Source organism: Schistocerca gregaria, chromosome X (assembly GCF_023897955.1).
Source record: "Schistocerca gregaria isolate iqSchGreg1 chromosome X, iqSchGreg1.2, whole genome shotgun sequence".
In the NCBI taxonomy this organism is placed as follows: domain Eukaryota; kingdom Metazoa; phylum Arthropoda; class Insecta; order Orthoptera; family Acrididae; genus Schistocerca; species Schistocerca gregaria.
The window spans coordinates 239,879,628-239,905,790 of record NC_064931.1 but is presented as its reverse complement, the minus strand read 5'-3'; positions in this window follow the sequence as shown (position 1 = coordinate 239,905,790).

Genomic DNA, 26,163 nt, shown 5'->3' with positions numbered 1-26,163 from the left:
TAGCTCACTATAACCACACCTAGAAGGGGCCAATACAGGAACGTATTTTAGAAATGTAAGTAAACCTATAAACTTTCCGAACGGGAAGGCACGAATCTGCCCGGCGGATTAGTGTCGAGTTCCGGTGAGCCGGCCAGTCTGTGGATGGTTTTTAAGGCGGTTTTCGATCTGCCTCGGTGAATGTCGGCTGGTTCCCCTTAATCCGTCTCAGTTACACTATGACGGCGATTGCTGCGCAAAACTGTACCCACGTACGCGTACCCCATAATTAATCTACCTCTCCAACATTTGGCGTTACATTCGTCTAGTGTGAGACACTCCCGGGGGGCCCACTTGGGGCCGAACCGCACAATAACCGGGGGTTCCGTGTGGGGCGGCGGTGGAGTGAGTGGATTGCTGTAGCCTGTTGTGGGGTTGTGAACCACTGAGGGCTACGGCTAGGACGAAGCCTCTCCGTCGTTTCTAGGTCCCCAGTTCAGTACATTACATACATTACATACAATCCTATAAAACATGCTGCGATGAGTGGAACGGAGCAAAACTGAAAAACATGAGAGAAAGCATATCATTTACTAGTCGATCCGACGAATGTAGTGCGGGCAGCACCGCGACAGTAACGAGGAAACATAAGCTGGGTCATAAGACAGGTGGTGCATGCGCATGAAAACTAAGACAGAATCTAAATGTGAGAAAATTACCAGGAATTGACTGCAGACGAATCACAAAGCCAAACACTTCCAATAAAAAGCATGGGTCTCTCTCCTTTTCGTTGTTTAAAGATTTTTAACATTTTTAATAGTTTCCCTCATTACACCATTTATATCTTACAATGATATTCATATTATAGTTTTGTTACATCTATATAACTTCGTAACCTCGTGTGAACCCAATTCCTTGCATTTTGCTCACTTCCCGGTTCCGCCTTACTTGTTCTTCACATGCGCCACCTGTCTAATGGCCCATCATACGTTTCCACGTCAGTATGAAATTACCCTCGGCGCAGCCCGGACTTCACTCGTAGGATCCACTAGTAAATGATATGGTTTTCATCCGTTTTGTTTTCAGTTTTCTTCCATTCCCTTCACTGCTCATCTTATAGGTTTATTTATATTCCTTTTTAGTCGCCGGCTATTGGCCCCTTTGCCACCATACCACAGTCTTTTGCTAACTCTGTTACGGGCGACTAATAAATGTTCTGTAAAACTTGTCAAAATTAGAATCAGTCATTTAACCTTTCTTCTATAAATCAGCATGGAGCTCCCACATGCTAATGCATGAAAATATCAGCCACACACATTCCGCCGGCCGGTGTGGCCGAGCGGTTCAAGGTGCGTCTGTTTGGAACCGCGAGACCGCTACGGTCACAGGTTCGAATTTTGCCTCGGGCATGGATTTGTGTTACGTCCTTAGGTTAGTTAGGTTTAAGTAGTTCTTAGTTCTAGGGGACTGATGGCCTCAGATGTTAGGTCCCATAGTGCTCAGAGCCATTTGAACCATTTGAACACACATCCCAGAACAGTACTGTTCAATGGGGCTCTGTGGGACTGGCTGGACTTAATAAGGGAAGTGCGTGTTACGTATGAGGGCTTCAACTCACACTTGTCGCTGTGTTCTTTACAAAAAACTTTATTTTGTGGCTACCCTTAGTTTTTCGTGTTTTGAGGGATAAGTTTAATAAATAATTTAGACCATGAGTTCTAGTGGCTTCATAGTTATTTCTATTTAGTAGTACTGCCGCTACCTTTGTGATTTTTATAGGTACTTACCAAGAAAAACTGATTTTACTTCAGAAATGTATATGTCGGGCTATCATTTAGAAATGTGTACAATTTGAGTGAGTCTGCTATGACTGTCCGATACCGTTCTCCGAGCTATTCCGTAAGCACCTTGTTTGTAGTAATTGTACAATGTGAAACCGACATAATTGCTTTTATATTTCAAAAAATAAACATAATATTTAATTTACAAGATCTTACAAACTAATGCAGATATGGAAAGCGCGTCTTTACTCTCGTAATTATCTCTTTTTTATGCTTAAAGGGCGGCTGTTAGCTCCTCAGTGACATTTACTGATGAATGCTTATTAATTTCTAACGAAATTTATTTCTCGTATTGTCACGCAAGTGTAGCCTTGAGAAGGTCCCATTGTCCCCCTTCAACGGACAGCCATTTCCTCGTCGGGAATCAGCGCTTCTCACTCCTCGTGCTTTTCGTGTCTCAAAGACACAGCCATGTGTGGAGCGAAGTGTGAACTACACCCCGTCCCCTTCCCCTCCGGTTGCTTCTATCAGACCGAACTTAGCTGCAAAACAGGCGAGCCTCGAGCTTAACCGTTGCCTAGGCCCGCGCCTTCGCGTGTTTACGCCTAAAATCAGGGTCTCTCGCCGTCCTAATAGGCTGTCGCCTTCCACCTTCGATGATAGTATGTCGTGGGCTGCAACAAAAGTTTTGCAATCGTGGACTGCGGAAAATTTTTTGTAATGCAATGAAGTTCTAGGAATGAAGGAGTAGTTTAATATCAACAGTACTCCGATATCAGGTTGTAGCTGTTATTATTAGTAATCGCTACATTTTATATTACATGCATTATCCCACTTTCGGCATTAATCTGACGAACTTGTTATCAAAGGTTGTCACTTCTACATCTACATCTACATCCATTCTCCGCAAGCCACCTGACGGTGTGTGGCGGACGGTGCTTTGAGTACCTCTATCCGCTCTCCGTTCTATTCCAGTCTCCGTGGAAAGAAAAATTGTCGGTATGCGTCTGTGTGGGCTCTAATCTCCCTGGTTTTATCCTCATGGTCTCTTCTCGAGATATACGTAGGAGGGAGCAATATACTGCTTGACTCCTCGGTGAAGTTATGTTCTCGAAACTCCAACAAAAGCCCGTACCGAGCTACTGAGCGTCTCTCCTGCAGAATCTTCCACTGGAGTTTATCTATCATCTCCGTAACGCTTTCGCGATTACTAAATGATTCTGTAACGAAGCACGCTGCTCTCCGTTGGATCCTTTCTATCTCTTCTATCAACTCTATCTGGTACGGATCCCACACTGGTGAGCAATATTCAAGCAGTGGGCGAATAAGTGTACTGTAACCTACTTCCTACGTCCTGGTACTATTCTACGCTTTCTTTCTATTCAACTCTCCATCTGATGACGTACTAACTTTACGAAACCGGTCGTCCTTTTTAAATAAGGTAAATGTGCAGCTGTAGCTGTATTCTTTGCCCAACATGACCTGTTTCCTTCTTTCGGTATGAAATCAAACCATTACGCATAACATCTTCATGTTCGTCATACTCAGCAAGCCTCCTAATGATGTGTGGTGGGGGGTACTTCTGCTACCACTAACTGATCCCCCCTACCTTGTTACATACACGAATGGCACGTGAGATGAATGACTGCTGGTAAGCCTTTGAATTGGCTCTAATTTGTCGAATATTTTTGTCGTAGTCATTACGAGAGATGTATGTGGGATGAAGTAATGCACACACATAAAAATAGTTTTGCATCATCCAGTTTCCCAGAACTCCTGAAGGTAGACGTTGCCTTTGGATATTTTAGCACAGAGTGAGTCCCTTTGACTGTTCAGAGATGTTACTAAACCCGCCCAAAGATGTAAACAACTATCCATGACCAGCGCCTATTAGACGGAGGGGGTCAGACAGCCTATCAGTTCCAGTCATTCCACCAAGAAGGAGGTACACGGCTCGTGTTGCTGTAGTTCACCATGCCTAGACGGTCAATACCGCGGTTCAATCGCTTCCATATTGTTATTTGTGCCAGGAAGACCTCTCAACAAAGGAAGTGTCCAAGCGTATCGGAGTGAACCAAAGTGATGTTGTTCGGACATGGAGGAGATACAGAGAGGCAGGAGCAGTAGATGATATGCTTCGCTCATGCCGCCCAAGGGCTACTACTGCAGTGGATGACGCTACCTAAGGATTATGGCTCGGAGAAACCCTGACAGCAACGCCACCATGTTGACTAATGCTTTTCGTGCAGCCACAGGGCGTCGTGTTACTACTGAAATTGTGCGCAAAAGTCTGCATGATGCGCGACTTGATTCTCGACTTCCATGGCGAGGTCCGTCTTTGCAACCACGACACCATACAGGGCGGTACAGATGGGCCCAACAGCATGACGGATGGACCGCTCGGGATTGGCATCAGGGCCGTGCGGTTCTGGGTGCTACAGTCTGGAGCCGAGCGACCGCTACGGTTGCAGGATCGAATCCTGCCTCGAGCATAGATGTGTGTGATGTCCTTAGGTTAGTTAGGCTTAATTAGTTCTAAGTTGTAGGCGACAGATGACCTCAGAAGGTAAATCGCATAGTGCTGAGAGCCATTTGATTGGCATCAGGTTCTCTTCACCTAAGAGTGTCGCATATACCTTCAACCAGACAACTGTTGTGGACGTGTTTGGGGGCAACCTGGTCAGGATGAACGCCTTAGACACACTGTCCAGCGAGTGCAGCAAGGTGGAGGTTCCCTACTGTTTTGGGGTGTCATAATGTGAGGCCAACGTACGCCGCTGGTGGTCATGGAAGGCTCCGTAACGGCTGTACTAAACGTAAATGCCATTCTCCGAGCGATAGTGCAACCGTTTTGGCTGCATACTGTCGAGGCATTCGTCTTCATGGATGACAATTCGGTCCCCCATCGTGCACATCTTGTCACTGACTTCCTTCAGGATAACGACATCGCTAGACTATTATGGTCAGCATGTTCTCCAGACATGAACACTATCGTAGATGCCTGGGATAGATTGAAAAGGTCTGTTTATGGACGACGTGACCCACCAACCACTCTGATGGACCTACGCCGAATCGCCATTGAGGAGTGGGCCAATCTTGACCAACAGGCCTTGATGAACACGTGGATAGGATGCCACGACGAATAGAGGCATGTATCAATGCAAGAGGACATGCTACTGGGTATTGGAAGTACCAGTGTGTTCAGCTATCAGCACCACCACCTCTGAAGGTCTTGCTGTATGGTGGTACAACATTCAATGTGTACTTTTCTTGAGCAATAAAAATGGCGGAAATGTTGTTTATGTTGATCTCTATTCCAGGTTTTCTGTACAAGTTCCGGATCTCTCGGAACCGAGGTAATGCAAAACTTTTTTTGCTGTGTCTGTATTGTGCGACCCTTGCTGGACAGTGATCTCTCGAAATTTCAGTAGTAAACGCCTCCGTGAAGCACAACGCCTCTCTCGTAACATCGGCCATTTGAGTTTATTGTGGATCACTGTAACGGTTTCGCGCCGACTTGACGATCCTGTGACGAAAGTCGCTGTTCTTTGTTGGATTTTCTCTCTCTCTCTTCTTTCGGTACTACCTGGTAAGGTTCCGATAATGACTGACAATACTAAAGAATCGTTCGAACAAGCGCCTTCTAAACCACTTTTTTCGTGGATGACTTACAGTTTCTAAGATTCTTCCTATGTATCTCCGCCTGGCATCTGCGTCATTTGTTTAATGTGATGTTCCACGTGGGGTCGGTCTCAGTAATTTTTCCTCGATATTTTACGGTTTGTAAATTTTTCAGCATTGCAGTTGAACAGTAGTGGCTTTATTTTCACATGTATGCGAAGTCATAACGTAGTAACTCGTTTCATATAAAAACAGATAAGCCTTACGCTACATAAACTGTCATTGCTCAGAAAATGGTTATCGGATTCCGAATAGTGAACCGCCATTGAATTCTTCTCTCTTAGAACTACTACAATAGAAACAGAAATTTCAGTAGGTCCATTTGTATAATGGAAGATGATACCTATACCCCGGTTGTTATTTTCACTTCAAAAGGTGACTATGCAAAACTTAGTAAGGAATCTCTCACAACTGATCTGCTGAAAACAGAATTCCGATATCTTAAACGTGTCCAAAAATATTTGAGATATACAATTTGCCTGAGTCATCCAGTAATGTTACAAAAATAAATATAATGTGTATTACCATGCCTTGATGCTACAACCCTTAGTATTCTGTTATGAAGACAGTTACTTTGGACCTTAGTTTTCTACTCTAAAATTATTGTGCACCCATCCTCATAACGGCTGCAGTGTGATTGTTACGCATTAGTCATAATCTGTGTGTATTTTCAGCCTCCGGTCTTGCGGCAGTGGTAAAACGGCTTCCCGTCAGGTCACCGAAGTTTAGCGCTGTCGGACTGGGCTAGCTCTCGGATGAGTGACCACCCTGTCCGCTGAGCGCTGTTGGCAAGCGGGGTGCACTCAGCCCTTGTGGGGCAAACTGAGGGCTAGGTAATTGAGAAGCAGCGGCTCCGGTTTCGTAAGCTGACATACGGCCAGGAGAGCGGTCTGCTGACCACACGCTCATCTATATCTGCATCCAGTGACTCCTGTGAGTTGAGGATGACACGGCTGCCGGTCGGTAGCACTGGGCCTTCATGGCCTGTTCGGTCGTAGCTTAGTTTAGTTTTGTGTGTAACTACAGACTGGTCTACGTGTACAGAAGAAAGGCTATATCTGTAAAACAATGACAGCGTAAAATCGAGTAGCTTATCTGTGCGTGAATGCTCTTAAAATCCTCATTTTTTGTACGTACGTCAATTCCTATATCCTTTTGACACATGCTTTGATTCATAGTAGAAAAATAAGGACTCCTGAACTTTATCTGTTTCAACTCTTTGTAAATGTAAGACGTTCTGTATTGGATGAGAATTTACACTTTTGAACGTCTTCACCTTGGGAAAGACAGTGTCGCCATCATTAAGTTCGTAGAACTTCCCGCTAACATCATAAGCATTAAAGGCAGACTACTTGTTCAGCTGGACAAGGATCGATTAGGAAAACGGTCTGGACTTACATAAAGAACCATCCAAAAATTAACCTGAAACGATTTAGGGACGGCAAAACAGCTAGAGGACGATATCCAGGAAGCAGGTAAGAAACTCCCTTCCTGAAACTGGTTTATTGCTTAGCAACATTAATATTAGTGTGTTATTATTAACTCTCCTTACCCTATTTCTCGTTAATGCAAAACGTGTTGCCCTTCTTTTTACTTTCTGGATGTACCCCGTGAATCCTATCTCATAGGAATCCCACAACGTGCAGCAGTACTCCATAAGATGACGGACAAGTGTAGTGTAGACAGTCTCTTTAGTACTTCTTCTGCATCTTCTAAGTGTTCTGCCAATAAACCATAGTATGTGTTCATTTCAATTTAAGTTGTTTATAAATGTAAATCCTAGGTATTTAGTTGAATATATGGCCTTTAGATTTGATTGATTTATCATATAACCGAAGTTTAAGTGATTCCTATTAGCACTCATGTGGATAACCTCACACATTTCATTATTTAGGGTCAATTGCCAATTTTCATATCATATAGATATCTTATCCATATCATTTGAAATTGACGATAGACTGCAGCATAATTTGAAAACAAGCTAAGGCAGCTACCCAGATCGTCTCCTAAATTGTTTATATAGACTAGGAACAGCAGTGGGCCTATAAAACTACCTTGGGGAATGCCAGAAATAACTCCTGTTTTAGCCGATGACTTTCTGTCAGTTCCTATGAACTGTGATCTCTCTGACAGGAAATCAAGAATCCCTTCGCATAACTCAGGCGATGTTCCATAAGCACGAAATTTGATTACCAGTCACTTGTCAGCATTGGTAACGAAAGCCTTCTGGATATTTAGAAATACGGAATCAATTTGAAATGCCTTGCGGTAGACTCAACACTTCGTGTGAGTCAAAAGTTAATTGTGTTTCACATGTTTTCTGAGTCCGTGTTGTCTCTGTGTCATTAGACTCTTATCTAAGAGATAATTCATAATGTTCAAACACAATACATGTTCCAAATTTTTGCTGAGTGTCACAGTTCTGAGAATATCTACTTCTAAGTTACTCATGTGTATTAATTGATGCTAATATTGTGATTCATTTCCATGATAGATTTTGATAATTCTTTCGAACTCTTCAGACGGACGCTGACAGGCTGTTTCATGACTTTAGTTAAGGATCCTGGAATCACTATTCTACTTTGGCTCCCGCTTTTCAGTCGGATTTAAAGAGTTTGTCTGTTTTACCATTGTTAGGACTGCTAAACGGGAAGAAATGGAGCAGAACCAGAATAAGAGACCTCGTCAAAACACAAAGAAAGACACTGATGCGAGAAAACGCCAAAGAAGTGCAGATGTACCCCAGCAAAGCACACAAGTGCAGGAAGAGAACAACGCACTATCAGCTGAAACGCCATCTATTGGCTGTGAAGGGCACAGTGGAGCGAAGGTAAGTACACCTATTCAATCGTTAATCAGCATCCAGTTTTTTGCGAAAGTTTTCTTTTGGGTACCTAATTCAATACTATCATTAGACGGTACAGAATAACCGCTTCTGTAATGTATATACTATCAGCTTTTCCAACCTGTACGATTTAGAAAAATTTAATCACTTCGTTTTGTATAAGAATGTTTCTCAAGTAAAGACAATACGCATACGATGCTATATCAAAGTAAACCTCCGTTCAGTAGCACATTACACATATTTCTCAGTATTTACTGTAAATCAAAGGTATAACAATACGAAATGATTAGTAGCCAAAGTTCCACATTCATATGAGAGCATAAAGGAAAACGAACAGGGAAACACGTTATATCACAGAGATATGGTTCCACCTTAACAGTTTTTTTCATGTTGTCGTCAACTGCTGCTATTATGGAACACGAGCAATGTTTCATAATTATGTCAACCTTTCCTTATTAGAATCCTGCACCTAAGGGTCATTAGTAGCATCAATGAATGACAGGATCCTAACGACGCAAATCCGCGTAACAAAATGAGACAAAGAGAAATTACATGTAAGAAGGGTCTGATGATGATAGACAAATTTCATTTTGAGGTAGTGTTCCAAATAAAGTAAAAGAAAACGCTAAATAATTACCATCTTCCGTTGATTATTTTCCTTTTATCTGGGTTCACAGTTCCGCTGAATTATGTAAGTACTTTCATTTAAAACATTGTGTTAGGCATACTATTCAATAAGTGGGAACGAATGTTAAAAGCTCAGGTGACAGTTACAATTGAAGTTCAGTATATTCTAATTGGAAGAACAGCGATATCCACAGAGAGTCTATGATTCATGTTCCTCTTCGTCTCATTGCAGGCGTGAAAATCTTGATTTGGCAGGCACTTACGCGAAGTTTCATGAATACAATGGTTAATAATCTCTATGCACTATGCACCATAACGTAAATACCGTGAATACGTAATAATTTGTAAATAACTAGACTCTTTCTGAAGCAATTCTGATACTACGTGCCTGCTTGTCAAGCCACTGTAGAAAAGGTGAACTTCTTATGCCCTTGCTCTCTTTAGAGCACCTACAGGGAATCTTGAGTTTAGAGATCATAGTTTCCGAGTGAATATTTAACATTAGATACTGTAAAACCTACATAACTTGAAGACTGCTCAACGACTACTTTTTGTGGGAGTGTATTATTTACGTTGTATAGCATCACAGTTATTAGAGATTCTAGATTACATGATCTGCATGATTAGTAGTTTACGAAATACGATTCATTGCTTTAAACTTAATACAACACTGAGTGAGTTAAGGTAAAAATTTGAAAAATAACGATATGAAAAAATTTCTTCAGCATTTTTTGGTCGTAAAATTAGGAACATTTTAACAACATGCAGCACCTAAAAAACTAACGTCAGTCTTAGGCGTGAACGGCAAGTTGAATAGGATCACGTCTCTTTCTCACAAGGCGTCTATCTGCAAAATCGGAATAGATTGTAAGTACACTATAGCTGGTGCGCGCATTTTCTTAGTGTGTGTACAGTAATAAGGATGGACTCGTACTGTAGGTACTGGCAGCGGACATCGGCCTGGGATGTGGAACACAGCAGCAGTGGGATAATCCACAAAGCTCACCCCCATCACAGCTGCCACCGCCTTCCCGAAAAGGGCACACATCTCCCACACCGCAAGATGGAGTACCGGCTTCGATACCATCACACCATCCTCAAATGACTGTAAGCCCTCCGTGGATGTTGATGAACGATGAGGCAATGCCTCAGAGTCTACAGTAAGTAATTTTTCTTTGATGTCCGCTAATATACTTTGTCGTTTTGGTCACGCACCTTGAAGCAAATTTCTCACTCTCTTCCCTCCAGCTGCTTATCTATACCTACCTGCCCTTGAGATTATTCTCTCTAGTATCCCTTTAACTATAGTTTTCAGTAACAGCTCATGTAATCACATGTGATACAATTAATTATGTTTTTAGCGCATGTAACTATGACCGTGGAGTATGTAGTCAGCATGTCGCCAATCCCTGAGTAGGCGAGTCGTTGTGACGCCGCTGCTTCTTTATTCTAGCAGCTCTTCATTTTGTCCCACAAGGCTGAGTGCTCTGTGTGCCAGACTTCCGTATCTCAGAAGAAACCTCTTAAATGCGAAGCTGCAAGTTTAGTTTTCAGTAGCGCTCATTTGAAAATTTTGTGAACAGTGATGACAGGAAAATATTAGCTGCTAATGACTCGCATCAGGAGGACGCAGAAAATGAGTGCCTCAGAGGTGCACAGATCAACCTTCTATGGGATATTAGTATTACACTTCACAAAACAGACATCGTCGACATTAAAAAAAATGTTCGAAACAAACCATTAACTAGCACCATCAACACAGAATAAAAGTGGCATGGCACAGTGATCACAAAGTTTCGATTAAGATGGAAGGCGAACTCCTTTTAAGTTATTAACAGTGCAGGACGTTCAGCTAGGTACCCACTCCTAAGAAATGAATATAGAAAGAAACTGGTACAGGCATGCGTATTCAAATACAGACTTTTGTAGACAGGCAGAATACGACGCTGCGGTCGGCTGCGCCTATATGAAACACTAAGTGTCTACTGCTACAATGGCAGGTTATCAAGTTTCAAGTGAGTTTGAACGTGATGTTACAGTAGGCGCACGAGCGATAGGACACAGCATATCCGAGGTAGCGATGAAGTGGGGATTTTCCCGTACGACCATTTCATGAGTGTACCGTGAATATCAGGAAGCCGGTAAAACATCATCAAATCTCCAACACCACTGCTCCCGGAGAAAGATCCTTCTAGAACGGGACCAACGATGACTGAAGAGAATCGTTCGACGTGAAAGAAGTGCAACATTTCCACAAATTCCTGCAGATTTCAGAGCTAGGCCATTAACAAGTGTCAGCGTGCGAACCATTCAACGAAACATCATCGATATCAGCTTTTGTGTACCCTTGATGACTGCACGACACAAAGCTTTACGCCTCACCTGGGCCCGTCAACACCGACACTGGACTGTTCGTTGATGAGTGGAATCATGTTGCCTGGTCTCGTTTCAAATTGTATCGAGCGGATAGACGTGTACGGGCATGGAGACAACCTCATGTGCCCATGGACCCTGCATATCATTAGGGGACTGTTAAAGCTAGTGGAGGCTCTGTAATGGTGTGCGGCGTGTGCTGCTGGAGTGATATGGAACCCCTCGTACGTCTATATACTACTCTGACAGGTGACACGTACGTAAGCATCCTGTCTGATCATCTGCATCCATTAATGTGCATTGTGCATTCCGACGGACTTGGACAATTCCATTAGGAGAATGCGACACCCTACACGTCCAGAATTGCTACAGAGTGGCTCCAGGAACACTCTTCTGTGTTTAAAACTTCCGCTGGCCTCCAAACAAACCAGACATGAACATTATTCCATTCTGGGAACATCTCCCAGGCTGTGGCTAAGCCACGTCTCCGCAGTATCCTTTCTTTCAGGAGTGCTAGTTCTGCAAGGTTCGCAGGAGAGCTTCTGTAAAGTAGGAGACGAAATACCGGCAGAAGTAAAGCTGTGAGGACCGGGCGTGAGTCGTACTTCAGTCGCTCAGATGGTAGAGCACTTGCCCGCGAAAGGCAAAGGTCCCGAGTTCGAGTCTCGGTCGGGCACACAGTTTTAATCTGCCGGGAAGTTTCATGAACATTATTGAGTATATTGGGATGCCTTGCAACGTGCTGTTCAGAAGAGCTATCCACCTCCTCGTACTCTTACGGATTTATGGACATCCTAGCAGGATTCATGGTGTCCATTCCCCATCAGCACTACTTTAGTCGAGTCCATGCCACGGCGTGTTGCGTCATTTCTGCCTGCTGGCCGGGCCCCTCCAGGATATAAGGCAAGTGTACCACTTTCTTTGGCTCTTCAGTGTGTTTGTGTACCTATGTGATGAGAAACGATGGAATGTGATCGAATGCAACCGAATGCGAAACAGTGTCTCTTGGAGCTTATAGTGACATTCGCTGTCCTTTAAGGCGTAGCAGCAGATAGTGCAATAACATGTTTCATAGGTATGGAAATTCCAAGATTCAGGGACTGAATATGTCCTGTGGTTCCAGGTGGTATCAACTGCGATGTCAAACACTTTTCAGGAGTGATTGTTTACTCTCAAAGAGTATGATTTTGATACGCTGATCATGAACTGATCAATAGCAAGTTATTTTGATCAGTTATTCACCTAAAGCAGTGCTCATACCAAAGTTGTATTTCTCTTATGCCCATATTCCCACTCTCGCTTGCTCTGACCTAATTAGAGCCCACAGCCCTTGCAGGATCACGCGCACGACAAACAATTGTAGGGGCAGAGCACCTCCAACTTCTTGCGGCACAATATATAACTTCTCATTTAGTTTACCGTCCGTATTAGCATTCAGGGTAATGGTATATGAATGCGGTAAGGCACTGATGTTAGTTGATATTGATACAACTCTCTTGGTACCTCTAATCGCGAGCGTTCCTGAAACATGCATTCCAACTTCAAATCCAGATTGCTCGAAGTTGAAAACAAATTCGTTATTGAACAACGGAATAACTTCGTTTACCTCGTCTAAAAATTTTGGGGCGATACCGCAGTTTGCTGTCCGTCGTCAAGTTGTCGCTTTTTTGAAATTTCATCATCTTAGGCATCCAGTTCTGTAGCACTAACTGAATTTATGCAATCATCCACTGCTTCCTTTGATATCATTTTAATCTATGTTGTGTGCAATTTGATGAACATAACGGAGTAGGCCTCTAACATGTGAATGCTGCAAACTGCATCGAGCATTTTGAAAAGCGCAAACACCAGTATTTATAACAAATGTGCCTGTACTCCCTTGAATATCCGTGGTTATTCTTCTGGACTACAGGTTCACATTCCTCTGGACTTATTCAAATTCTATTCATGATTGTTTCTTTACTATGTTGCGGATGTTCTTCCACGTACGTAATTATGTTTGGTACCCGCTTCTTGAACAACGATTGCCCTTTACTATATGTCTCTCTGGAGACGGGATTTATGGCTCCCTGCCCTCCAAGGATGATGAACTACATGGCTCGATACCTGTTTCGGTATGACTTTACTTATCAAGCACGTATCGTCGTGACTGTACTGCTCATATATATTTTCCGCACAGTCAACAGTATACGATACCACACATTCCAGTGACTCATCTTGCACAAATGCTAATATTTAATCGGCCCTTTCTTTCTAACTCTGCGAATATAGTGACGAAAGGAACGTCAAATTAAAAAGGTTACCTGATGGAGAAAAATGAGAAGAATTGAGTGGTTGTGACAAATTTCGTGTGACACTTATTGCTGTTGTTGATAAACTACAAGCAGAACTAAAAAAGCGAGAGGAAAAGTATTGCGAAGTAGCCAATATTTTACTGCTTTTAAAGACAATATAGTAAACCATGATGCTACAAAACCCGTATCAGAAACGTAAAAAATTTGTGAAAAACGAAGAGGTTACCTCGATTAACAGAGTTTTCGTTGTGAAATTCTTTATATTAGTGAACATTTAAAGTGTTTCCTTAAACAAAAGGCTGCTAAATATTTCACCACTCGTATTATATGAAATAATGTTTGAAAATTATTTTGGTGATTTTTTCCAAATGTGATGATTGCCTACAGAATTTTCCTCTTAATGCCAATTGCGAATTGTGAAGCTGAGAGAATATTCTACAAACTAGCCCTCACCAAGAACAAATTACATGCTTCCATGCAAAAAGAAAGCATTTCCGCGGGCCTTGTGGCCGAGTGGTTGTAGGTGCTTCAGTCCGGAGCCGCGATGCTGCTACGGTCGCAGGTTCGAATCCTGCCTCGGGCATGGATGTGTGTGATGTCCTTAGGTTAGTTTGGTTTAAGCAGTTATAAGTCTAAGTGACTGATGACCTCGGATATTAAGTCCCATAGTGCTCAGAGACATTTGAACCTTTTTTTCCTTTTTTTGGGCGCATTTCCGTTCTCTCCCAGTTATCAGTTGAACACGAGGTCACCAGTTCTCTTGAATACCAGAATGTGATAGAGGTCTTCGCGAGGACGAAAGCTAGGACAAGAAAATTTTATTAAAGTACTCATTTTTTATTTATTGCATTTATATAATAGGGTAACATTGTTTGTTTTTCTGAATGCATTTTGAAAGTTGCATTAGGTAAAATTTCATCTAATTCAAATGGTTCAAATAGCTCTGAGCACTATGGGACTTAACTTCTAAGGTCATCAGTCCCCTAGAACTTAAAACTACTTAACCTAACTAACCTAAGAATATCACACACATCCACGCCCGAGGCAGGATTCAAACCTGCGACCGTAGCGGTCGCGCGGTTCCAGACTGTAGCGTCTAGAAACGCTCGGCCACCCCGGCCGGCCTCATCTAATTCACGGCATCAGTGATGTCGTAAAGGTCATGTATTACCTTACCTTTCCTACTGTGCTTTCATGGAAGTGTATTAGACCTACATGAAGTAAGCAGGACCAAACGTTTTTTTCTAGCCTTGGGTTAACCATACCCTCGGCGCACTCCAAGTATTTTAGAAAATGGCAAAGTTACTCATTGTTTCCGCACGAAGAACCGCTTATAACAACAGATCGAAAAGCCCTTGCTTCCTAATGTGCGAATCGGTGAGTAAGTAGATGCAGCCGTGGCGAGCAAATGCTGCGCCATATAGTTCAAAGTCCAATGTGCACACACGAGTATTTTAATTACCAAAAACATACCAAAAATGTCTCACATAATTTGAATAATTCGCTGTAGATATGGACAACTAAAGCGTTGCAGATACAGTGTTACACAAATGACTAACAGAGGAAAGAAAATCAAGCCAGTAGATGCAGTTACATTACAGACTTCACCCATCAAACGGAAATTTAAGTTGTTGATTTTATAACAGTTTCTGTAGGTCAGTTCTAATGATAATTTTGGAACAATGCATATTCTACTAATAACAAAACAGTTCCTTCATTGTTGCCTGTATTCATCACAAAAATGACGAATACATATTTCATGCTTACACAAGGTACACCTGTTAAACGAAAAACTAATGCATTCAGACTCTTCACAGTCATTAACTGCTTAATTTAGACAGAATTGGAACTGAGTACGAAATGGTCGTTGGGTTGTCCTGCAAATCGTGATGCATGCGAGGCATACTTGATGAAATTCATAAAATGTGATAAAAGTATACAAATATGTATGAAATGATGGTGGTGGTTAGTGTTTAACGTCCCGTCGACAACGAGGTCATTAGAGACGGAGCGCAATCTCGGGTTAGGGAAGGATTGGGAAGGAAAACGGCCGTGCCCTTTCAAGGGAACCATCCCGGCATTTGCCTGAAACGATTTAGGGAAACCACGGAAAAACTAAATCAGGATGGCCGGAGACGGGAATGAGTGAAATCTTACGGTACTTAACTGCTAAGGTCATCAGTCCCTAAGCTTACACACTACCTAAAATAAATTATCCTAAGGACAAACATACACACCCATACCCGAGGGAGGACTCGAACCTACGCCGGGACCAGCCTCTCAGTCCATGACTGTAGCGCCTGAGACCGCTCGGCTAATCCCGCGCGGCAAAATGTGGTAATGCAGACTGACAATACAGAAATAAATGATGTTTAACAACAGTTATTCGCTGATAATCCTGAAAAGAAAATCACAAAGCCTTACCGGAATTTATATTTCTCGATTATTTTGGTCAGAGGCTGAATCGTATTATTAGTTCTGAGTGTAATCCGAATTTCTTTTCGTCATCCTCGTGGAAACAGATGTGTCATTATATCCAGACCGAGAGTCCAACAAAAGCAATGCCTTACTTTTTGTAAATGGTCAGAAGGCGTAACATTGTAAATGATTCTTTCACGTTTTTCTAGATTTTCCTACGTCGATTACAAGATTTTTGCGAATAAACTGGTTTTGTTTTATAATTTTTGTACCCATTTTGTCTTGATGATCCTGAGACACATGTGTGGCTTGGAAACAGTTAATCAATGAAACTCGTCTCTGGCAGTGTTGCATTAGAATGTTTCATAGCGTGCATCGACTGCACAATTGACTCTGTTTTTTTCCCGTTACAAATGATGAAGTGCACTTTGGATGCAGTTCTTGCACAAAAATGATACACAGTCATTTAGGGGAAAGCAAGCAGCTTCGTCATATCAGCTAAGAATTTCTGTACAGTATTTTCTGTTAATGCTATCTCCTTTTCAGAAAGATGGCAACTTCATTTTCCATACAGTTTCCTGAATCTTTTTAGCCAGATCGAAGAAACTTATAAATCAGTAATTTTCGTGAAATTTTTGATTTAGAACACAATGTCTTGTGCATCTCCTTGGGCAGCGGTGCATTGACTCTCACGAACAGATTTTTAGAACTTAAAAGCGGTGGCTCGTTTTATTTTACAGGTTACTATCCCTCTGTGTAGGGGCTGTAAGTTTAGGATATTCTTTTTTTAAACCAGCAAGGTAAAACAGAGGCCACTACTTCCACCACATCAAGTGGATTTAGTGCTCACGTACTCACATTGAGCCGTGAACACTTTCTTGCTTGTCAGTGGGGGATGATTGAAAATTATTATTACTATTATCGGTGCCATGCGTGCAATGGTCGTGCTAGACGCGCGATATTGAATGTTGATCCTATCATTAATGGCGCGAGACCTGCACGACCTCGTAGCCACCGTTATAGTTCTTCATTATACTACTGTGATACTGAGGATGGTTTCACTCAATGAAAGGGAGAATGTACAGATTAACAGACTCATTTATTTAACAGTTGAATACTGAACAATTATATAATCAAATGGGGGTGGGGGAAGAAAGAATTGAGTTCAGCAGCTTGCCCCAAAGCTCGTTTATAATAAGCCACGATAGCAGGAGACAAGGAATTTATGGACGATCGCCGTAGTATCAAATGGGGTCCAATTTACTAAAGGAAGGGGTTGCAGGCATGCAACGACCACCACTATGAATCAGCCAAGGGCTCGGAACACAATAGTTCGAACCACAACTAAGGGAATCGTCTTAGTTATTTCCTATGCTTTTAGTGTTTCCACAATTTCTAACAATATGCCGATATCTTTCGAATGAATGTCCAAGAAATTGACCAATAAATAGCACACATGTAGGTTCACAGGTGATGTAAGTGACTTCGATGGCATATTTCATTCTTCATGTTTTAGTTTCCTAAGGCGCACCGAAAAGGCAACTTTTAATTATAGCTGATATTGAGTAAGTTGTAAATTCGAGCAAACCCTCCCCGAGCTCAGGGGTTCTAATATGTCAGAACGACCGAGAGGTATGGTTTGGGAGAGAGGGGTGACACACGTCGAAACATGCTAGAAAACTGAATGATCGTAAATGGCACGACTTGTGAGGTAGTCGGGACGGATTTTCGTGTTCCGGCTACGCTCACTGGCGCCACTGTTGTGACTTTGTCGCGAAATACGTAGTATTCGTCAGAAGGATCTCTGACGGTATAACCCGTTGAAAATTTCACGTATTTAAATGACACTCGAACTGTAGACCTTCTGCAGTCCCTGGGCAGACTAATAAAGTCCCAGAAAGGGGAAAATTCATTGGAACAAATGTGACGGCATGTACACCATTTCCGGGAAGAATAAGAGAACAAAAGTGATGAGCGTATCGGCCAAAAGATGTAGCGTGGTTCTAGCACCGTTTGGCGAGCTGTATTTCTGAGTAAGACGCAAGAGATCAGAGGTAGTGGACGTTCCAACACACCCATTACACGTAGAATGGTTGACCAGCATTTGTCGGGGAAGCAGTAAGTTAGTAGGAGCACGATGTTAAAGATTCGGGACAAATCTTCTTGGAAGGGAGGAGAAACGCTGCGCCACGAATATGTACAGGCGTGGATTATGCGAATTCTTTTAAATCTCGTGCAGCTATGGCTGGAAAGCAGTACTTAAGGGATCAATTGGCACATCGGGTGCCAGGCGCTGGAGATGTTGATATTTTGCAAATGAGTCGGCGAGACAGGTTTACGTCACTGCTCGCAGGCTAGAAGTCACGGCCCGGCAGACACTGTGTACAAATGTGGTGTAATCAGGGCAGTACAGGACACCGACGTGCTGCGAAGAAGCCATACGTTGCTGTTACAACAGTGCGTAGTGACCTGTGTGCAGGGGCCGAAACGGGCTGAGGAAATCTGACGTTGTAGTTGTCAAAGAGAACTCCACTTACCTTTTTCAGAGGAACTACGTGAGAGGCGTAGTTAAAAGCGTACGAACAGGCAAGTCCGGAGGCTCAACGCAGGAAGCCGTGTCACCACTCCGTCTGTCTCTAGAACCGGAGAGAATGACGATTGCTTAAGTTGCTAGCCAACCACGACGACCTTTGGTAATTGATATCGGCGACCATCCGGCACGCGGAAGCTACCTCCAACGTCCGCTGTATGGACGCTTCATTGCGCCAGAGAACGAGAGGGCTGCTGGCCTCCGCTCTCTGGGTGATATCGTCCGGCGAACTCACAGCATCTTGATTGCAGAGCAGTCTGCGGGCTCTGAACGAACTGCGTGGGACGGCCGGAGCTGCCAAAGTTCACTAAAACGACGGTGGTCGGCTACCTCCCTTCGGCGGTCTACACGGGGTCCGGGAGTTGAGCTTGAGGGAGCAATGAGCCGTGTTCCGGGACATCGGAAGCAGCAACACAGGCAGCTGTAACATAGCTGTGCCGCGGTTGGAATGCTACGTCAACAACGCTCGGACGCCGAGACTGCAGATTCCGGCGCCACGAACGCACAGTGCGCGACGCCATCGCCGAGTTCAGCAGAAGGCCCGCTGTGTACCTTCGATATAATAAAATCAGTGAAACACTTCCTTGTGTTTCTCTGCATGTTTCGACGTGAGTTACCCATCTCTCCCAAACCATACCTCTCGGTCGTTCTGACATATTACAACCGCTGAGCTCGGGGAGAGTTTGTTCGAATTTACAGCTTACTCAATATCAGATATAATTAACAGTTGCCATAGGAAAATAAAACATGAAGAATGTAATATGCCATCTAAGTCATTTACATCACCTGAAAACCTACATGTGTTCTATTTATTAGTCCATTTCTTGGACATTTATTCGAAAGATGTCGACATTTTGTTAGAAGTTGTGGAAACACTAGAAGCATAGGAAATAACTAAAACGATTCCCTTAATTGTGGTTCGAACTATTGTGTGCCGATAATTCAAGTACAGAACAAAAGCAGAGTCCCGTCCAAGCCCAAAGAAAACATGGACGGTAATATTTTCTAACGTCAAAGGAAGGGTTGTAATTTGTTTGACCAAACGAAGAAGGAATAAAACGCTTAAACAGAGTGGATAGCTGTATTCATTTAGTCAAATCTGAACCTGAACTGTATAAAACGAAGAAAGACTTGCATAAAGTTCTAAATATCTGTTCGTGAGAATCAATGCACCGTTGCCGAGGGAGATTGACGAGAAATTGTGCTCTGAATCAAAAATTATACGAAAATTACTGATTAATAAGTTTCTTAGATCTGGCGAAATTGATCAGGAAACTGTATGGAGAATGAAGTTGCAATCTTTCGATGTATACCTCAAGTAAACCTGAAAAGGAGATACCATTGACAGAAAATACTGTACAGAAATGCTTAGCTGATATCATGTCGAAGCTGCTTGCTTACCCCTAAATGACTGTGTATTATTTTTGTGCAAGAACTGCATCCAAAGTGCATTTCATCATTTGTAACAAAAAAAGACAGTGTCAGTTATCAGTCGATGTATGCTATGACACATTCTTATACAACACTGCCAGAGATGATTATCATTGATTAACTGTTTCCAAGCCACACATGTGGCTTCAGGATCATCAAGCCTAAATAGGTACAAAAATTATAAAACAAGACCAATTTATTTGCAAAAATCTGGTAATCGACCTAGGAAAATCTAGAAAAACGTGAAAGAATGATTTTAATTGTTACATACGAAACGCCTTCTGATCATTTGAAAAAAGTAAGGCGTTGCTTTTGTTGGACTCTCGGTCTGGATATAATGGCACATCTGTTCCCACGAGTATGACGAAAAGAAAATCGGATTACACTCGGAACTAATAATACGATTCAGCCTCTGATCAAAAGAAATTTCAACAGCATAAAACATTCTTCAGAAATTTATCTGGAAATATAAATTCTGGAAATGCTTTGTCATTTTCATTTCACGGTTATCTGCGAATCAGTATTTTTAAGCATCATTTGTTTCTGCATTACCACATTTTACGAATTTCTTCACGTATGCCTCGCATGCATCACGATATGCAGGACAACCCCACGACCATTTCTTACTCAGTTCCAATTCTGTCTAAATTAAACTAGCAATAATAGTGAAGAGTGTGACTGCATTAGTTTTTCGTTTATCAGGTGTACGTGGTGTAAGCATGAAATATGAGTATGTCATACAATAGATACTTCGCATTTTTGTGATGAATACAGGGAAAATGAAGGAACTGTGTTTTTATTAGTAGAATGTTCATTGATCTAAAATTATGATTATAACTGACGTACAGAAATTGTTATAAAATCGACAAATTAAAGTCTAGATTAATGAATGAAGTTTGTAATGTAACAACATCTACTGCCTTCATTTTGGTTCAAATGGCTCTGAGCACTATGGGACTCGACATGTATGGTCATCAGTCCTCTATAACTTAGAACTACTTAAACCTAACTAACCTAAGGACATCACACAACACCCAGTCATCACGAGGCAGAGAAAGCCTTGATTTTCTTTCCGCTGTTAGTCTCTTGTGTAACAATTGCATCTGCGATAGTTTAGTTGTCGATATCAACTGCAAATTATTCAAATTATCTGAGACATTTTTGTTATGTTTTCAGTACTTAAAATACGCGTGTGTGCAAATTGGAATTGGCGTTACATGTCGCTGCATTTGCTTGCCACGTCTGCGTCTACTTACTCATCGATTCGCACACTAGGCAGCAAGGGCTATTCGATCTGTTGTTATAAGCTGTTATTCTTGCGGAAACAATGAGTAACTTTAACATTTTCTAAAAATACTTAAGGAAGTCCAGGGCTAGAAAAAAACGTTTCGTCCTGCTTACTTCATGTAGGCCTAATACATTTCTATGAAGTACAGTGGGAAAGGTAAGGTAATACACGACGTCTACAACATCACTGATGCCGTGAATTAGATGATAGTATACCTAATGCAATTTTCAAAATGCATTCAGAAAAGCACACAGTGTTACCCTATTATATAAATGCAATAAATAAAAAATGAGTTCGTCACAATTTTCTTGTCCTCGCTTTCGTTCTCACGAAGACCTCTATCACATTCTGATAGTCAAGAGAATTGTTGACCTTGTGTTCAACTGATAACAGGGAGAGAGCGGAAATGCATTCTTTTTGCATGGTAGCACGTAATTTGTTCTTTTTAAGGGCTAGTTTGAAGAATCTCCTCTCAGCTTCACAACTCGCAATTGGTATTGAGAGGAAAGTTAGGTAGGCAATCATCGCACTTGGAAAAAAAAAACCACCAAAATCATTTTCAAACGTTAATTAATAAAATGCTACTGCTGAACTATTTTGCGGCTTTTTGTTTACGGAAACACTTTAAATATTCACTAAATGAAGAATTTCTCTACGAAAACTCTCTTAATCGAGATCACCTTGGCATTTTTCACATAGTTATGACGTTTCTGTTACGAGTTTTGTAGCTTCATAGTTCACTATGTTGTCTTTTAAAGGTAATAAAAGATTGGCTACTTCGCAGTACTTTTCTTCTTGCTTTTTTAGTTCTGCTTGTAGTTTATCAACAACTGCAATAAGTACCACACGAAATTTATTACGACAACTCAATTCTTTTGATTTTTCTCCGTCAGGGTATCCTCTCATATTGCGTTACTTTCGTCGTTATATTCTTGATAAACATGCTCGCTTGATCTCATAGTTTTGTTTTCATATTCTCCAAATTTTGCCGAACACGGCTGAAAAACTGAATCAATGATAGCAACGCTTGACACCCGCTAATTGTGTCCGGTCAAGGCTTTTGCTAATGTGTGCTAGTTTGGTCCATTCGAGATAACATGTCATCCCACAAAAATAAAACAACCAGTATCGCTGTCACCAGTTGTTTTTAATTTTTTTCCTTAGGGATTCTGCCTCTTTTGTTGTCGCTGCCTTTTCTTCTTTGTTTTCAATAACTGCTCCATGTGACACGTAAACGGTATCGACATTCTGTCGAACAGCCGATATTGCAACCTCACGGCACGACCATCTAGTAACGGACAATGCATTAAGTCGCCCATTATTCTTTACAAGAATGTGCCAACGATCAGTAGAAGCTGTAAAAAATCGTATAGTCGTTGCAAAACTTGAAAGAAACTGGCTGAGTCTAAAGATTCGTCTGCACTCTTTTGGACCACGAGGTTAAACGATTGTTAAACACAAGGCGCATGAAAAGCTATGAATTCAATTCCTTTTTGTCTTTCAAATATTCACACTCATGTTACTGGCAGTTTCGTAGAATTGCGAACGACGATCTTCTATCCCGTAGGACTGTGTGTGGAAACAAAACATTAAAATGTTTCGTGAACTCTTCCTTCGAAACAATACCTTACTACAACGGCTTGTTGATCTTTATGAGCCGAGTCTGATGTTGAATCTCCAACTAGCCCGTAGTACAAATAGTCTTGGACAATGGTCACTGATGGCCAAGACCTGTAGAGCAATGCTTGTGGATGTTTTTGTTTCAAAAGTCAGTCAAAATGAGCGAGTAGTTCAAGGTAACCTAAATAGTTACTATTAGGCAAGGTTTCAAATGTTTCGTTATCACCACGAGAAGGAAGCCCTTTTATTGCCAAATGTTTAAATACGTCTACCACGCTCCGAAAAACTTCTTGCCAGTAATCTTCCTCTGTTTGAACCATATGCTACAGTTCACTGTTGACACGTTTCTCTTTCTGCGATCGTAGAAGCCACCTCACTGAATTTTGGCGACGATTAGCGCTGTTTTCACGAGACATCACTTTCCCTTCCCCCTTCTTCCAGTCAGAAAATCCAGAGGTTGAAAATGGGTCATGTGTTTTGACAGCAGCAAGTTTGCTTGGCATGGATTCTGCAAGCCATCAATAGGTTTCCAGAAGTATGTGGATCCGGACGTATACACACAGGTCACAAAATTCCCGAAAATTACGGGACAATGCTTTGTGGATAACTAGCTGGCACTGGATATGTGTTCCAAAGGGTACAGATCAGGGTTAAGACATCAATGTGAGCTCTCTATCATGCTCCTCAAACCACAGCAGCACGACTCTGACCTTGTGTCGTGGAGAGCTTTCCTACGTGGAACATGTCATCGCCACCAGAGAAGACACCAACCATGAAGGGATGCAGGTTTATGCAATAGTGTTTATGTAGTTCACTGCTGTCATATTGTCTTCGAGTACTACCATAGGTCCCATTAAACCACAACTCATTGTACCCCAGCTTGTACTCAGCTTTCACCGGCCTGCATCTGCGGCGCAGTCTACATTTCAAACAGTGATTTGCAAGGATGATGGCGTGTAAGGATCCAACCATCGACCTGGAGTAGCAAGAAATACGATTCATTCGACATGCGACACGTTTCTATTGATCCAGGGAGAAAACTCAGTGATGCTCTGCCCACTGCAATCGTAACTGACGATGTCGTTGGGTCGACACAGGAACACGTAGAGGTCTTGTGATAAGGAGCTCCATGTTCAACAATAACCTTTGAACAGTGTGCTATGAAACACTTGTGCATGCACCAGAATTGTACTCTGTCGTCAGATCCTGCCACAGACCGCTGCCTATCCTGGATTACACAGTATGAGATTCTTCGACCTCTACGTTTTGTGATGAGACGTGGACGTCCACTACTATGCGGGCTATGAGTTATTTCACCATCCTTCATCGACTTTCCATACGTGCCCATAACAGTAGCACGCAACGAGCAGACCAGCTTCTCCGTTTATTCTCGTTTCCAGCTGCAGTGCCACAGCAATGCGCCCTTTGTCAAATCCGCTTATAACAGTGGATCTCCACATTTGCAGCCCTTATCTTACCTATAATTTCTGCCCATCCATCTCTTTTCGGCTTTTATTTTTTTTATTACATCATGTGCCCCCAACACCATCAGGAGGCATTCAACATTTAGGAGGGTGGTGGTCATAATGTCTTCGCTCATCAGTGCACATTTCCCGTAGGTTCAGAATACTACAGCCATTCCATTTTTCTCTCCATTTACTGGTTTTCTCCAGAAAAGGTTTTTAGATGGGCACCTTTTTTGTGATTTGTAGACACATTCAGATTTACTTAGATCATCTAAATTATCCTCGAAATAGTCTAAACCTTTTGCTAAACACTGTTCCACGCATTCGTTTTTCACTCTTTCTCGATTTCGCCGGATCTCTTCTCCAATGTTCGGGACTTCACAAACTCAGGGTCAGTATTTTCACCGGTTTCAGTTTGATCATCACCTAGTTCATCATTCGCATTCATCACTGCCTCACTTACAAGGTACTGATCCACAAAAATTTCAGATTTACCGGAAGTAGTCAAACATTCCTTAGACGTTGGCACAGGTGCAGGAGGTTCTGATTCAGTAAATACTTCTCTGACATTACCAATAGAGAAACGTTCTTTCGTAAATTACGAAGTCACTTTTGGCAGTTTCTTCAGAAAAGTAGCTGCTTCTTTCTGTGCTTTTCTTTTGCTCACACCACTGTGAAACATTCTCATGCGATAATATTCCATTTAGAATCCCGAAAACTAAAAATAAAACTCAAATTTGAGTTATACACTAACTGATTAGAGTAAACAATGTCACCCCATGTACTAACAACAGCTAGTCTATAGACATACTGAACACTACAAAGCTCTAAACTACGCTGCCACACGAGCTAACAGTTCAGCTGTACAAAAGTGGACAAGCGATAAAAACAATGAACGAAGAAAGAAAGGGGTGAGGAGTGAGTGCATCTCACAGAGGGAAAAATTGTTTGAAGTAACCCGCCTATTTTTGTGGTCAAAAACGTCTAGCATATTCCACGCATACAGAGTTTATAAATAGACGGAACTTGTTAAAATGAAAGGAATATATCGTATTCGAAGTTTATAAATAGACATAACTTGTTAAAATGAAAGGAATATATCGTATTCGACAACCGTGCAGTGTCTTAGTTTTTTGCTGGATTGGGACTACTTATTCTACGAGTATAACTACATTTGACTACAGAACACCTCATTTCAGTACGAAAATATGAATCATGCTTATCATGCACGATATTCGATATTATGTTTTCAAACTGATTGATGCCATATTAGTCGGCCGAGCGGTTCTAGGCGCTTCAGTCCGGAGCCGCGCTGTTGCTACGGTCGCAGGTTCGAATCCTGCCTCGAGCATGGATGTGTGTGATGTCCTTAGGTTAGTTAGGTTTAAGTAGTTCTAAGTTCTAGGGGACTGATGACCTCAGATGTTAAGCCCCATAGTGCTCAGAGCCAATTGAAACATTTGAATCATTTGATGCTATGATATTGGTATCGTTGCTGTAAGAAACGAAGGAATTTATTTCATAATTTTTGTCGTGTTTTATTCTACGATGATGGTGTATGTTTCTTGAATGATTCTCATTAGACAACCAGTTAAGAACGCGATCTGTGTGGATTCCGCCATCCGTCGGAAGGCCCGGGTCTCGAGTAGAACCCTGCAACCGCGTGGCTTAACTGCGTGCCCGCACGCGCCTGTGGTGTGCTAGTGAGACCGTTACGTCATCTGTGAATAAAAAATTCTGATGATGAAATATAAATTAGTTTGAAATTCA